At 35.6% G+C, this 16,696-nt stretch overlaps 1 long non-coding RNA gene across 1 annotated transcript; it reads left to right on the top strand.

The window, feature by feature from the left end:
* Nucleotides 1-553, top strand: LOC149144903 (uncharacterized). Its single transcript, XR_016265288.1, has 2 exons — nt 1-31; nt 385-553. It is a non-coding gene; the product is annotated as an uncharacterized LOC149144903 (long non-coding RNA).
* Nucleotides 554-16,696: the final 16,143 nt, after the last annotated feature.

Genomic DNA, 16,696 nt, shown 5'->3' with positions numbered 1-16,696 from the left:
CCGGGTAAAACAGACAGCAAAATCACAGGGGGTTAGCACATATTCATTCAATGTTTTCTTTTCTTTCCATGCACATATTCTTGTTGTAATGACAGTGTCCAAATTATCTATTGGATTTGGGACTTTATATTATCATATTCCTTTTGTTGATAGAAACTGGAAACTGAAAAACAGTATCTATTTCTACCTTTCCTGTAGCTGAACAGAATGGCAAAGATGACAATGGAATATAGGGATTTCAAAATGTTTAGTGCATTAACAATGCTGATTTCCTTGACATGGCCAACAAATTGTAAGGTTAAGCTGAATACATTTTTAATGTTTTGATCTAAAAATTCTTTTGAGGAATCTGATTATGTCTGGTACTTTCAAATCCTTTTGTAGTTAACGCTGCAGTGTACCTTGATTGTGCCACTACTCCCTGCGTAAGTGACACTAACTGCACTACAGCTGGGAATCAATGTCAACACGTTAGAAAACATTTCAAAGCTTGTTGCAGTGCAGATTGGATTCCCCAAGCTACACGCAAATTGCCGAAGACTGTTGCAGGGAATTAGTTATAGACTGTCATTTACTTAAATCTGTTACATAGATAATGGAACAGATGTGTGAACTTCCCAAAGATTTATGTTCATGCATTCATATATTGATGGTTGTAAGTACGTTTTCACATTATCTTTGTTTTCATTAATTAGTTTATATTACTCTACTTCTAAAAATAAAAATAGGAAGGGAGATTGCTCGTTCAATACCTGGAACATTGATGTTCTTCCAGGACATCTTCTCCAACGAGTTTCTGTGTCCCAAAACAAGCTCCCATGCATTCATGGTATGCCCCATTTTATCCAGTAAGGAATCATTACTTTGAAGCCTTCATTCTATATAGAAACCTCATAAAATTGTCAATATATACCTTTGTTAGTTGTTTTCTGAACATAATTTGTTTTCCTGCAAATTATGGTTTTGAGTGCACCCTACAAAATGAAGAAACAAAATATAATCCTATAGCATAAACAGAACTAGCACCAATAAGCCAAGAAGCTTAATCTGTAGTCAAATCTATTTCTGCATTTCCTTCCGATCCAAAAAACCAAGCCATTTAATTTCTGTAAACACAAATTGACACAACAACACATTTATCCAGTTCAAGATGAGGGTATTTCTGCGCCTCGTATTACTTGATGACCAAATCCGTGCTTACAATATGCAAGTTTTTCATTCACACAAAACAATGGACTGTATGTCCAAAGAAAAAAAAAACAAGTTACCTAGTCGTGCAGTAATTTCAATGAACTGTTTATTCAATTGCTTTGTAATATGACAAGATCCTTGAATGGTTCTCGAATCTCACCTCTAGAATGACAAACAGAAACATACAAGCCAAGATTTGAAGTCTGCCACTCAGGTAGCAGCACTATCACATATCAATAGCACAGAGCAATGTGTTTGGTACATCAGGTCATTCATTTTGCTCACTAAGACATTCACATGTCCCTGTCTCAATTAAGGCACATCTTAAATAACAATAAAAATTATTCAAACCAAAAATTCGGAAACATAAAATAATTATAAAACACGATTTAATTTTGATTGCACTTTGAAAAGTTACAGGTCGAAATAACTTTCCTTTTTATCCTAATCGAGAAGAGAGACTATGTATGCTTTGCAAATTTTGAAACTGCAATTAGTCATCCCTGTTTTTTGTACCTTTCAATCAAGGAATGATTTTCTGTACCTTTCAATCAAGGAATGATTTTATGGGTTTTCAGCATATCGATCCATTCAAGACAAGACCTCTCTGTGTTCCTAAACCCCAGAAAACCATAGTCCTTGCTCTTCTTCATGCTCATGCTCATGCTCACACCCTTCATCAAACTCCTGTTCAATATTCTGTCAACAGATAATCACCATTGTTCCCCCACTTCTTCAAGCCTGCTCTCCACAAGCCCCTTCTCCTTCACTATTTCCTCCCACACACCGCTCTTACTTTTCATTTCCTCTGCCAAGGAAAATCAACGCCCCTCATAATCACCCGCCTCCACCTCCAGCTTCTCTGCAACCACAGTCCACAGATTTTTCCATCTGAATACATCCCCGTTGCTCACATTAAATACCTTGTTCTTCCCATTTGGTTCAACGCACGCCCATATCTGCTGCTCCGCAATGGGTTCTGCATCTGAAGCCTCCGAAAGCCCCTCCCATGTGATGGAATTCCCCGGGAATCTGAACTGCGTGCCCTCCTTCTTGCAGATCGCAGCGTAAACTGCGAGAGAAACCAGGAAATTCATGGAGGAGTAGCTAGTCAAAGGAGAGAAACCGAATAATATTACAGCGGGCCGATTGATGGACCAGCTGATCTTAATATCACTCTCCCCCTAATTTTTCAAACAGTACGTCCTGCAACTTATCATGGTGGCTGAATTTTGAGCCATTAGTCAGCCTGGGCGGAAATATCATGAACGCCCGGATAATGCTCCGTTCCCGTTTGCAGACACACATGTTCCAGATTGGGGGCATTGGGAATAAGACAATCCAATACATTTGCAAGCATTTTACTGTTCAAATCGGCCTCTTCGATTCCTGGGCGGGCATTTGCGATCACCGAGAAGACGTGCGTGACATTAGTGAGAGGCAAAGTGGGTTGCATGCAAGCACGATGTGGACCCACAAGTTTGTTGCGTTGTTTTTATCTCCTCTGAAATATTGTTTTAGTGAATATAAAGATTTTGATGATAGGTTTATTCACTATATTGTTTTAGTGAATATAAAGATTTTGATGATAGGTTTATTCGCTAGGGTGCAAACATGACTGGTAGGGCCCATTAACACAACTCAACTTGAAATTCAACGAACAAATAAGTCACGCAACCTGGTTGGTGTCCGTATAAGAATGCCGAAGATGGCGGGAAACCTTTGTGTTTCTGTCAACGAAATTTAAAATCAATCACTGTCTCAGTTTCGTTTAGGGCTGAATGAAATGCATGAGAAGATTCAATTCTCAGTACCCAATCAGATAAATACCCAAGCAGATAAATATAAGATTAAATACGGTGATCAGGTAAATACCCAAGCAGATAAATACGATTAAATACGGTGATCAGACTTCCACGTTGCTTCAGTATCAGGCTTCCACGTTGCAACTGCCACGTCATGGCTAATGTGCATAATGGCTCTCTCAATCACCGTCTCAGTTTCGTTTAGGGCTGAATGAAATGCATGAGAAGATTCAATTCTCAGCACCCAATCAGATAAATACCCAAGCAGATAAATATAAGATTAAATACGGTGATCATTGTGCCTGACAACATTGATTATGTATTAAAAAGAAATGCTCTCTTTAGACTCGAATACAAACCAAAACTTACGTGCAGATTTAGCTTTTGGATGATTCTGGATAATGCTGACTAAAAAATGAATATTGACTGCTAACCTACTCACTAAAAAACAAAGCGAAACCTCACGGAAGAATAGCTCACTGTTTCATATCGGCAGGGACTACCGCCGCTTGCGGATCTTGTTATAGATGAAAATATCAATTCCTGCTGAATATTGGATAATTTTTTGCTCAAATAATATCTATCAAAATATTCTAAAGGTTAGTTGTCAAGTTACTTATGAATGCAATTTCTGCTCACTTCTTTGATTCCAGGTATTTTTCTCTTTGAATGTCACAAACTACTTAGTCTGTGATCTACATGTTGAAGCCAATTATGAGAGGGTGTTTGAAATCTTATGACCGAGGAGCATTGCATCAATTTTCATCGCATTGTGATAAAATTTGTTTGCTTGATTTTTCTGGTTTTACGATTGCATAAAAATGCTTAATTATCTGCCAAATATGTTCTATCATCTATCACTGCTCTTTATCATCCGATCAGCTGAATGGTTCTATGGTTTTGTTGTTTTCTTTCTCAAAATATTGTGAACATGTTCAAACATGATGGTTATCTGCTCAATTTGGTTTTGAGATGTTGTCTATCGATAGTTATCAGGAGTTCTTAAAACTCTTTCAGATCTATCTGAACATTATGTTTATATATCCTCAATATAATATCATGATTTTCTTTCTAGAAAAAAAATGCTTAATTACATTTAACCCAAAAAAATTCATGGACACTATGTCAAACAGTGAAAATTTGAGGAGGACGATGCAAACAATTGTGAAAATGTTATTTCTAGTAGCTCAGAATTAAGTGAATCAAAATTCCTTTACCAGTCAATTGTTAAATATCATAAAATTGTTAAGAATAAAAATTCCTTTGTCAATCAATTGTTAAATATCATAAAATTATTAAGATATTTCTGTGGAAAATATAATGAGCGCTTTACATTTTTGTCACAACAACTTCTGACGATTTTCCAAAGTTACGTAAGTCCAAACTGAGGCCCCACAAGACAATGACCTCTATGCCCAAATCAATCAGCAAAAAATACAGTCCACAAGTCAAGGACACCTTCGCATGGAATGCTGGTAAGCACTTCTGAGTCTTAACAATGTTTGTTTCGTTTGTGTCTTCTGACCTTTTGCTTTTTAAAATAGACAATTATGTCATTGTATTTGAAGTTTGGTCATGAATTCTACCTTTATATTTATCAATGTTCCACCGAGTTTCTGAGATGGGGAAATAAAGGAGCGGGGATACCAAGGGGTGTATATAAGCAACCCCAAAATTTAGGGAATTTTTGGGGAAACGGGGACATCAAAGTCATAAACACTATAAATTATTAAAAATTTAATATAAAATAAAAAATAAAATCCCAAAAATATATCAATAACTAAACAGAAAATCTTAATAATTATGAAATGTACATCTAAAGACTAAATATGATCATCATTACATATTAGACTATTATCATTTATGAATTATCAATGATCATTTGACATTTCTGCATTGTAAATCTAAAAGTAAATTACGAAATTGAATCCATCATTTGACATTATGCAATGTTCCATCTAAATTTATCATTTGGCATGATGCAAGGTATATCTAAATTAAATTAATAAATTCATCATTTCACAATTGAAATTATGCAATGCACATTAAATTTTCAAAAGCGACAAAAAGTAAATTCATCATATCACAATGACAATGACATTATGTTCAAGTATAAAATAGCCATAGAATACTAAAGTAATAGTAAACATAGAAAGCACTAAGCAATGAAATACTAGTAAATTTCTCAAAAAGTACTAAATAATATTAATAAATTGTTTAGATAATCTTCGGCAAAATCACATAACCAATCTTTTGTCGACGCGTTTCGAACCAACCATTGTGGTTCATCGTCAAGACAAGTGGCTGTTCGACTTTGGAGTCTGGTCGATTCTATGGTCGGGATTCAGATAGTCGGGTCTCCTTTAACCAGGTATCCTCCCTGAGGGCTTGGGTTCTGAGCGGCTCTTCTCCTGTTGATCTTGATCCGCCAACCTCTGGCTCAGGTTTGGTGAAAGGAAGCAGCGATGTGAACGGCCTGGTGTTGAACAGTGAATCGATCTGCGTTAAGCGAGGGCCCGTGAATCTGATCGGCCAAGCAGCAGATTCGGGTGATCGCTCTCCTATCTGTTCGACCTGTTCTTCGGATGGTGTAGCTGCTGACTCGTCAAAGAAGATGGATCTGCGCGGGAGTTCTGATGTGGTAGTTTTCTCGCCGGTTTCGGTTGGCGTTGCTGCTGGTAAATCAGCGGTGGTTTCAGATGGCGTTGCTGCAGGTAAATCAGCAGAAACTGATCTGAGCGTTAAGTATGGCAACGTTAGTTCTAATAGCGTTATAAACAATTATGAAGCCGTAATATTTAATAAGATCGATATAAATGGTGGTAGTTCAATGAAAACGGATCTGCGCATGAATAATGGTAACGATAGTTCTAATAGCGTGGAAAATAAGGATAAGGATAATATGGTTAGGGTTAATAACGAGAATATTAAGCACGTTGTTGTTATAAACAATTGTGATAATATATATAAAAGTAATAATATTAGTATAATCGATTATGATAAAGAGAATAATAAGCACGTTGTTATGATGAACGATTGTGAAAAGATACATAAAGGTAATGATAATATATATAAAAGTAATAATATTAGTATAATCGATTATGATAAAGAGAATAATAAGCACGATGTTATGATGAACGATTGTGATAAGATACATAAAGGTAATGATAATATGATTATAAACAATCGTGATATTAAATCTGTAATACTTAAAAGCAATAATATAATTGCGGATGATAAAGTATATAATAATAATAGGAGTCGTTGTAATAATGTGGTAAATAGGAATGTTAACCTTGATTGTAGGGTTATGTCGGTGGGTAATTCGAGTTCCCCCCCTCAGGGCAATAAGGTGGTAAATCTGTCGAGTTTTTCTTTTCCGCCTGCGGTTTTTAGTCTCTTAGGGAAAGGTCTTAATTTTGCCTTAGCACCCAGAAAAATCCCGATTGAAGACATCATTTGCGATGTGGAATTTGGCATTAAGAACCTTCCTGATAAGATTAAAGACACGATTAGGCAGGATTGTGCCGTTACCCTGAGAAGGGCTAAGCCTCCCCGTAGCAATATCAGCAAGGCTGAGTTTGAAGCTCTTAAGAGCTTGAACGGAAATCGTGACGTCGTGGTCTTAAAAGCTGACAAAGGTGGGGCTGCCGTTATCCTGGATAGGAAGGATTACAGAAATAAGATGCTTGACCATCTTTGTAATAGTGGAAGTTATAAGAAGCTTTCTAAAAATCCCCTCAAAAAAGTTTCTAGAGCGGTCGCTCTCGCGATAAAGTCGTGCAATTCCACGATTCCTCTAGCCCAGAAACTTATTGAGGGAAACCCCATCACTCCTAGGATATATGGTCTTCCTAAAATCCATAAGGATGGGGTCCCCTTGAGACCCATTGTCAATACCATCGGTGGTCCGACTTACCTCCTGGCCAAGTTTCTCGCTGCAAAGTTAAGACCCTTGGTTGGGCAGACTGAGTCCTTTGTTAAAGACTCAGCTTCTTTTATTGAGGATCTTAAGAGAATTAAACTTGAGCCCGAGGACATTCTGGTGAGTTTCGACGTGGTCTCTCTTTATACTTGTATTCCTATCAATGAGGCCATGAACGTTATTAATAAGCTAACCGACCCTGATACGGCTAAGTTAGTTGAGCTATGCCTTACCTCTACCTTTTTCAGCTTCGAGGGAGAATTCTATGAGCAGACTTGCGGAGTTTCCATGGGCTCCCCCTTGTCCCCTGTCGTCGCCAATCTCTTCATGGAGGATTTTGAGTCTAAGGCTTTGGCCTCCTCCCGTCTCTTACCAAAGCTTTGGAAAAGATTCGTTGATGACACGGGTGTTGTCTGGTCCCATGGTCCCGATGAGCTGGATCGTTTCTTTAGTCACCTCAATAACCAATCCGTCGCCATTAAATTCACGATGGAAAAAGAAGATAATGGTTGTCTTCCGTTCTTGGATGTTCTCATCTCTAAGAAGGTGGATGGTCCCTTTTCTCATCAGGTGTTTAGAAAGAAGACGCATACTGAGCAATATTTGCATGCTTCTTCGCATCATTTCCCCGCTCAGAAGTTAGGGGTTCTTAGCACGCTCGCCACCCGTGCTGTAAGAATTTCGGATAAGGAGAGCCTGGAAACAGAGAAGGCTCATCTCCTAGATGTCTTTGAGAAGAATGGTTACAGTAGGCACCTCGGTTGTAGAGCCTTCCTCAGGGCCAAGAAGGAGCCTTCATCCCGAAAGGTTCCTAAAGATCATATCATGGGTGTGAACCTTCCTTACATCCAGGGGACCACGGACAGGATTGCGAGAATTTTGAGGAAATACGATGTGCCCGCTAGTTTTAGACCTCTCAACACTATCCGTGGCTCCCTCAGGTCTGTAAAAGACCCGATTGACCCTAAGGACATGAAGGGCGTCTATGTCATTCCCTGTTCCTGTGGGACCCCTTATATTGGTGAGACTGGTCGCTCTATCAATCAACGGATTAGTGAGCATTCGACTGACTTGAGACATGGTAGGACCAAGTCCTCCGCCCTGGCTGAACATGCGGGGAAGACTATGCATCATGTGTGTATTGAAGAGGCTCAAGTCATTGCCAAAGTTGCGCAGTTTCACCATCGCAAATTTAGAGAGGCCCTGGAGATTGAAAAAAGGCCGAATAATCTTAATAGGGATGATGGCTGGAAGATTAGCAGTTGTTGGGTCCCAGCCTTGTCTTCCTAGCCTCCTCATTCCCCTTGTGTTTAGCCTTAGGGTTTCCGTCTTCCCCCTCCTTAAGTTTCGTTTTTGGCGGATTAGTCCTAGTGAGTTTCAGGGTATTAACCTTGTCCCGGGTATGATTCTATTGGATATATTATTATGAGATTAGATTTTTTGGTTCCATTAATTTGATTAAATATGCTAATGTCTAAAAAACCCTTTTAAACCTTATAGTAGTATTATATTTACCTAATGACATAATTAATTTTATATATTGAGTATTTAATATATATAGATCAATTATTTAAATATTAAAGGAGACCTAGTTTACCAAATGACCATTAGGTTTAAAAGTTAATTAGTTAGTAGTATAAATAAATATATATATGATTTAACAATAATATTAGTTATTCTAGTATTAATAAACATGAACATTACTTTATTCTAATAATAATAATATTTTATTAAGAATTCTATTTGTTTGTTTTTAATAGTATTGGAATTATGAATTATTATATAAATATGGATTTATTAGTTATTCTAGTATTAATAAACATGAACATTACTTTATTCTAATAATAATATTACTTTATTATTATGGATTTATTAGTTATTCTAGTATTAATAAACATGAACATTACTTTATTCTAATAATAATATTATTTTATTATTATGGATTTATTAACATTTTTCGAATGGACCATTATATTTAAATAATAAATAATAAAATGGTATATTTTTACCTAAGAGTAATATTTATTTATACTTTAATAATATTAGAATAATAATAATTATACATTATTTAATAAATATATGACCATTATATTTAAATAATAAACATGGATAGTAGATTATTCAATACTCATATTATTAAATAATTTTAATCTTAAATATAATTAACAAATTTACCTGTTTTAGCTATTTATAGAAATGTTAATAATTAAATTAATGGTTTGACTAGGATCATTAGGTCAAATTAGCCGTTGGCAAGATAACCGTTGGAGTCTCTGCACACTCTATTTAATCAGCTAAACCGGATTGGTTCTTCAACTTGTCCTGACGATGAACCACACTGGTTGGTTCGAAACGCGTCGACAAAAGATTGGTTATGTGATTTTGCCGAAGATTATCTAAACAATGTTATGGATCACAGAAGTCTAAATTCCTTAATATTAATAAATATTAAGTTTTAAGTTTTAATATACTTTTTTTGTTATTGTTATTAATTTTTTTTAAGTTTTAAATTTTAATATAATATAATATATTTATTTATTTAAAAAAAATCAAGTTTTGACAATTTTTAAGTTTTAATATAGTTTCATTTTTTTTTTATTTTTTTTTAATTTTTACTTTTAATTTTTTCATATATTTAAATTTCTATTTTTTTTTTAATATTTTAAAAATTTTATTAGACAAAAAAAATGGGGGGATGACGCATATGTGTCCCCCCACCCCCCCCTGCAAAGGACTCACATTTCGTCGCCAGAAAAATGTCCCCCCGAAGTTTCCCTAAGTCTCCCCAAAAAGAGGACGTGGGGGAAACGTTTCCCCAGGAGTTTCCCCGTCCCTGGAGCATGGAGGAGCGCCAAGGCGCATCCCCCACCCTGTGGGACATGTCCTTGTGGAACACTAATATTTATGTGTTTAGTCTGAATAAATCTGAAAGTTATTTGAAGATGTAATTGATTTTCAAATGATGCAAAAGGTAGACTTGAGAAAATTGGAAACAATAGCTTTGGTGAGATATTAGAAGCACTTTAATCTTGTGAGTTGCCACAACTACTTGATGATAATGGGAATATAGTGCTCTTTGGAATCTTAGTCATAACTTTGAAAATTTTGTCTATGCTAAAAATGAAACTTATGTTTTGTAAATCCACTCTGAACAATGGCTTGGGATTCATAGATATATGAAGGATGAAATTCATGCTTGTGAAATAGGTATATGCAGTTCCCAACCCCTCAAAGGAGCAATTGATTGACATTGTTCAAAGACATTTCATGGAACATGTATCTATTCAAATCTTCTCGTTTCCAGTTACAGTGTGGTGCTTCCATATAAGCCATCCTGGTGTATTTCTTCTTGTTTCTTATGCTACCATTTCATATTGCATTTAGTGTTTTATTTTATGTCAACACTTTTTAGAGCACACTTGAGTTGATAATCCAAACTGTATTTAGGAACAAGGTGTGGGATTCTTACATAGATTAATTTTAGACTTATGCATCCTATGTTCATGCTGAGTGATTTGTATTTTCATCGTGTTCGTTCTGTACTCTGTTTCAACTGAAAAGGTGCTCTTACTTTTTATGTGTCTGCAAAGCTTCTAAGACAGAATTAGTAGCCTTATTACATGAAATGTTTTATGCATGAGATGTTGATCAAATCATTGGAAACCACTGATTGAAACAATGTAGAATATTCTTGTGTCATTAAGGTTCTGCCATTGTTTCACAATTTCTTTGATTTTTCACAATAGCTGAGAGCAGGATGTGGAATATTTATAATGTGATTCATATTCCATTAATCTTATGTTGTTTGTATCTTGTATTATAATATCAATTAAATTTTTTGTTTATGAGTTATGACCCAGATTGTTGGTTGACCCTACATGTCAAATTTAATTGTAGTAAAAAGAAGAAAAAAAATCTTTGGCTCTTTCATTATCTTCCCTTCTGCCCCTGTGAGGTGTGCGTATCTTTCTCGTCATGTATTTAGTTTGGTTGTCGGCTTGCATCAAATTATGCTCAATTTTAGCATACTTGATTTCCTTTTGAACCGGTCATTAGCTTTTTAGGTAGGTTGATAATCATGCTTGTTTGTTACAGTGTCACTCTATTAGTAGTTTTTTTCATGCGGTTGGAAATGCTGTGAATAGAAATAATTGATTTTAGGGTGGTTACACATATGTTAGGAAGTTTGTGATTTGCATTAGCTTTTATTCTATTTTATTGTTTATTTGGTGACATTGCCAAGTAATAACTGACATGCAAGAGTGAACTTCATTGAATCTAACCAAATCTGCACTCTGGTTTCTTTGTTGTACAAAGTAACTGGAGGAGTTGCAGGTAATATCTAGATTTGTGCAGGTGGCAAAGCGATTCAACACAGTTTGTAATTGAATCATAACCTTGGAAAAGAAAAGATCTTGTAGAAATGCAGTCCTACAAATCATATTTGTTTATTGTGGGAGATTTATGTATTATGTGTAATCTAACAACTAGTAATTAAGGCTAACATTTATTCTCTTAACATAGGTGGGCTACTTGTGAATTTATTTGCTCTCTAACATTGACTTAATACTGACGTAGCTAGAACATTAACCCTTTAAACATTTCATCCATCCTTGTAAAGTGAAGAAAGCATTGGAACTGTTGACTGTTGGAGGCAATCATTTTGATAGCTCAATGTACATAGTTAGTGTGTTTGATTGTCGATACCAGCAATCTTGGATGGAGATGATTATATTAAGAAAAATGCAGCAAATGTCTTTTGAAGTTGTGTTTAGGGTGGAGATTAAATTACTAGAATAGATTGAGTGGTTTGAGCTTGATTATTTCTGTAGGTTGTGTATTGATGAATTTCAACTTTAGTTTGGGATAAAATTCATGATTGACAGTGCATTTTCATTGCTTTTATTGATATGCATGTTTCAAGAGACTTTGAAAGTTAATATGTTGTATTCGAATAGTTTTCAATTTAGTTTGTGTTCTCTTTCTTTTCATTTTTTTGGATAGCTAATAGATAATTATGTCTACATCCTACCATCTTGCTCTTTTCCCTTTTTCTTTTATTAGTACCTTCAAGACTTCATCTTGTTTTTACTAGTCCCTTTTCTTCCGTTTGTAGAGACTCGATTTTTCAGGTTGCTACTTTTCATTCTATCAAGACAATTCTAAGATTTGTTGCACTGAAATGCCTAAGTTAACATGGAATGTCGTACTAAGACATGATTTGGCAGTCTTCAACCGAATGCACTTTTGACGTAAGCTTGTGTTGGGGTGTCTTGAATATTCCCTGTTACTTGTTGGCTTGTTACGATCCCATAGTGTCCAACGACTTATTTTTCCTATTACATTTTACTTTTGTCCGATACTTTTATTTACCAATTCAATCATTTACATTTAGTGAACAGTTTTAGAAGGTGACTGTGAATTGGTATGCAATTTTGTTTTCAATTAATTGAGTGATCAATGTTTACCATATCAATTCAATATAATTTATAAATAAATTTAGACTTTACCTATTGAAAAGCCTTTTAATAATATAGTTTAATCAAATTATAAATGAAACACTGTACACACAAAATCAACTCTCGATGAATATAAAATCATAAAAATCTATTACAACTATGCAAATTATTATTAAAATATAATTAAATATATATATATATATATATATATATATATATATAATTAAAAAACAAATAATTTTTAAACAAAAATCACGTGGCTTACCAATCATATCAATTTATGTATTAATTGAGGGTGATCGCTATCGAGAGTCATTATCCCCTAATATGTTGGTATTATTTTTCTAATATTTAAATATGAACTTAAATATTCTAATTAAAAAAAAGTTTTGTATTTAAATATATAAATAAATAATTTAAAGAACACATTAATTGATGGATAAGTTTTTTAAATTAATAAAAAATTATTACATATTATAATTTCATTTAATTAATTAAGAAATTAAATATAACTTTTATTTAAAAAATAAATAATTAAAATTTTAAATATAATTTTTATTTTAAGAAAAATAAATAAATAAATGGTTTTTTTTAACTAAATCTAAAATGGGGATTATATTAATAAAAGTGAGGAGAGGTCTCAGACTCTTACATCAATAATCAAAATTACTTAACATTTCAACAGTCCAATTTATAATTAAAAAAACAAAAACAAAGAAACAAAACAGTGGTAGACTAGACTCTACAAAAGATTTCAAGTCACAATTTAGTAATTTACATTTACATAGTGACATAGACTATATATGGAGAATAACAAAACTACATCCCAGAGAACTGCATTGTTTTTTTAGCCAAGAGATTGCATTGTTTTTTTTAGCCCCGACATTGTTAGAAAGGTGGGACAGCTCATTGTCAATTTGAATCCAAAAAAAATTAAAAAAATGAAAAACAATCAACTAATTGTCTGGTAAATTATTTTTAATCATACGTTAAAATAAAAAATAAAAAACGGCCTTCTCAAGTCCTCTTTATCGGCCAAAGTGTTTCAGCTGCTGTGAGTCCATGATTCACCCTAGCCCCAGCAGGCAGCGAGACCTCAAGCTCAGCTCCGAAAGTGTTTCAGCTGCTGTGCGTCCATGATTCACCCTAACCCCAGGAGGCAGCGAGACCTCAAGCTCAACAACACAGTCACTAAGCTGACGAATTTCCTCTTTCAGCTCATCAAACGAGTCATCCATATTGACATGGAGAGAGAGAAATTTCGCTTCCAGAAAGCGCTGGAAGGAGCTCCTCTACCTCTCTATCATATCTTCCAATTTGGAGATGGAGGTAAGCAGGGCCTGCGAGGAATCCAACATCCGCTCTATAATAGCTGTCACATCCAAATTCCCATGAGTGACAAAACTCCCAACCATAATGAAGGAAGAGCCACAAAAATTGTATGCAATACCAAAGCTTGACAGACCAGAGCCTCAGACACTTCAAACAATTCCGAATGAGAGGCCCGAAATCCATTGGAGCCGAATGTATAGTTGAATTCCCAGCCAAGTCACGAGCCAATTGAATTCGACATGACCCAACTTTTCTCGAAGAGATTGTCGCCATGGAGAGGCATGTTTGAAGGGACACACTGAACCTGACGGATTAGCCTAATTAGCTTAGCTGGCATGAAGTGAATTGGCTCTCCACCCGCAGTGAATAAGTGGTCGCATCCAATAATTGTACCCACCTCCCAATTGATAAGCCACTTGTACCCATCTGCAAGCCACTTGGAGCTCGTCATATCAATTCCAAGGCAACTAGATCGGGGAGCCAGCCGGAGAAGGGAGTTCCAGTGATCTGAGAGGATTGTAGTGATGGTAATGAGCGCCTTCCAAAGAGACTTTAGGATAACGCTATCTCGCTGAGACAAAACCATGTGAAGGAATTTGATGAAAATCCATTCGATCATTAATCTCAATGATGCCTTAAGTCATAGTGGCTCCTTTTTTAGCTAACTCATCTACTCCTGAATTCAGTTGCCTTAGAATGTGGTATAATTTCAAATCCTCAAATTGAGAGATTAAAACACAAATTCTTTGGCATATGGACGCTGAATCATTACCGATGGAGTTTTTTTGTCCTCGTGAATTCACGAATTACTAATCGTCAATTGGTTTTCTTTTGCAACTTCCATGCCTTCCCATAGTGTGAGGTACTTCGTCTGCTTGATTATTTGTGGTGAATCCCAGACCCTAAGTGAATTTTGCTATCGCTTTTTTGTAGAAGCATAATGATCCTTCTTGCTCTGGCCTTCCAAATAAAATTTGGTTTTATTAAAAAAATAGTTAAAAATAAATAATTTCATCTACGTTCTGTAAGGTGGTGAAAATTATCAAATTTTTGTTTTCTATTTGAAGTGTCGATAACTATCACTTGATTTGGTTCATAAACTTAAGTTAATTTAAGAAAAATCAAACCACATAAAATGATTAAGTAAGGAGGTATTGTTTGTTTGTTTGTTTGTTTGTTTTTTTTTTTTTTTTTTTTTTATCTTAAAACATTCACTTATATTTTCATTTTTATGGAATGTTGTTGTTGTTTTTTTTTTTTTTTTTAATCTTATCTTAAAACATTCACTTATATTTTCATTTTTATGGAATGTTGTTGTTGTTGTTGTTTTTTTTTTTTTTTAATCTTATCTTAAAACATTCACTTATTTTGTTACATTTCAGAAAAACCAATTCTTAATTAATTGGAAAAAAATCTAAAAAGAATATAAGTTTTTAATTAATTTAAAATCTTACCAATTAAAACACTATTTTAGTCTATAACTAATATCCACTAATCTTGATTATGAGCCGCTCTACACCATCGCTCCATTAGGGTTTATGACAATGATGTATGATGCTCAACCCTTTCCTTCCCCAATACTCCATTGCCCTGGTAGTTAACTCTGCTAACTCCTAGCGAATGGCCACCTTGAGTGAAGGGACCATTGATCCCTCCAAACACTTTGTCAATGTGCAACAACATCGTCCATCAAAACCCCTAAAGTCCAAAATTGACGACACCACGGAGTCAAAAATTGCTGACATCCCACACCCAGAGTCGATCGACGTATTATCTACAAATGGCACCAACACTTGCATAGCCATATTTGTAGAGATTCATAGATTACACATTCCCTCGACAAGGCTCAATGCTAGAATCGAGCACAGGAGGACTCATGCCCTCATCTGCAAATTCGTTGGCATATGGCCGACTATAAAGGCCCTTCTCCACTGGATTGTGATGAGATTGAAGTCGAAAGCAAATTACGAGGTGAAATTAGGCTCCAAAGGTTTCTTCACTTTCATCGTCTTGTTAGTAGAAGATCTCTACTCAGTAATGGAAGGAGGCCCTTCTTACTCTCACTAGGGCTTTACACGCGTTAATGGGTTGAGCGCTTTAAGCTCGATAAATATGACTTCTCATGGGCACAAGTGTGGATTCACCTCTACTCGCTCCCACAAGAGTAGTGGATTTCTAAAACCCTAGCTGAAATTGGCAATAAGCTAGGTAAATTTGTTAGTCTTTCAGAGCAAACCAAGTAAGGTAGACACACCTCCTACACAAGGATTTGCGTCTATATAAACATCTCTCGCACCATCCTGGAGGCCATAGGCCTAGAATCATACGACATCCATTGGATCCAAATTCTTGACTATCAGCATATCCCCTTTAGATGCAGTAAATGCCATGAGCATGACCATCTCTTCTACGACTGTCCTCTCAATGCTCCCAAGAAAGACCCAACTAAAGCGACAACCAATGATGATGTAGGATTTACCAAGATTCCCTCAAAGCAATGTAATATCAAGAAAGCCAATGCGCCCAGTGCCCCCAAAAGGCAAGAAACTAGAAACAACTTTGAGGTCCTCGCAGATCTATAGGAAGGCCAAGAAGCCCCAACTCCAACCCCAACACAGGAAAATACCCCAAAATGATCAAGGAAGCAACACATGGAAGAAGGAACAACTCCATCTAGCATTAACACAACTCATGCACATGGAAAGAATATGGAGGGAGGCACTCCTAGCTAGCCAGAGGACAAAATCATACTGAAAGACAAGGATCTCATGGGAATAGAAGGCCTAGAACTAATGACCATGGAGGATGCATGCAAGAGCAATGACCTAGAAGTGATCCCCCATAAGCAAATCAATATCCAGGCGGTTTCACTATAAAAAGTGAAGGCAACGCAATGATTGGGCATTCAAAGCTCCATCTCCAAAGACAACAAAAAAAGAGTCAAAGAATCCAATAAGAGAGGAAGAAAAACGACTCTCTAAAGA

The sequence above is a fragment of the Pinus tabuliformis genome, chromosome X (assembly GCF_031772625.1).
Source record: "Pinus tabuliformis cultivar Carrire ecotype Pingquan chromosome X, CPIR1, whole genome shotgun sequence".
In the NCBI taxonomy this organism is placed as follows: domain Eukaryota; kingdom Viridiplantae; phylum Streptophyta; class Pinopsida; order Pinales; family Pinaceae; genus Pinus; species Pinus tabuliformis.
The sequence above is the reverse complement of the archived record's forward strand: the minus strand, read 5'-3'. Positions and strand labels throughout refer to the sequence as shown.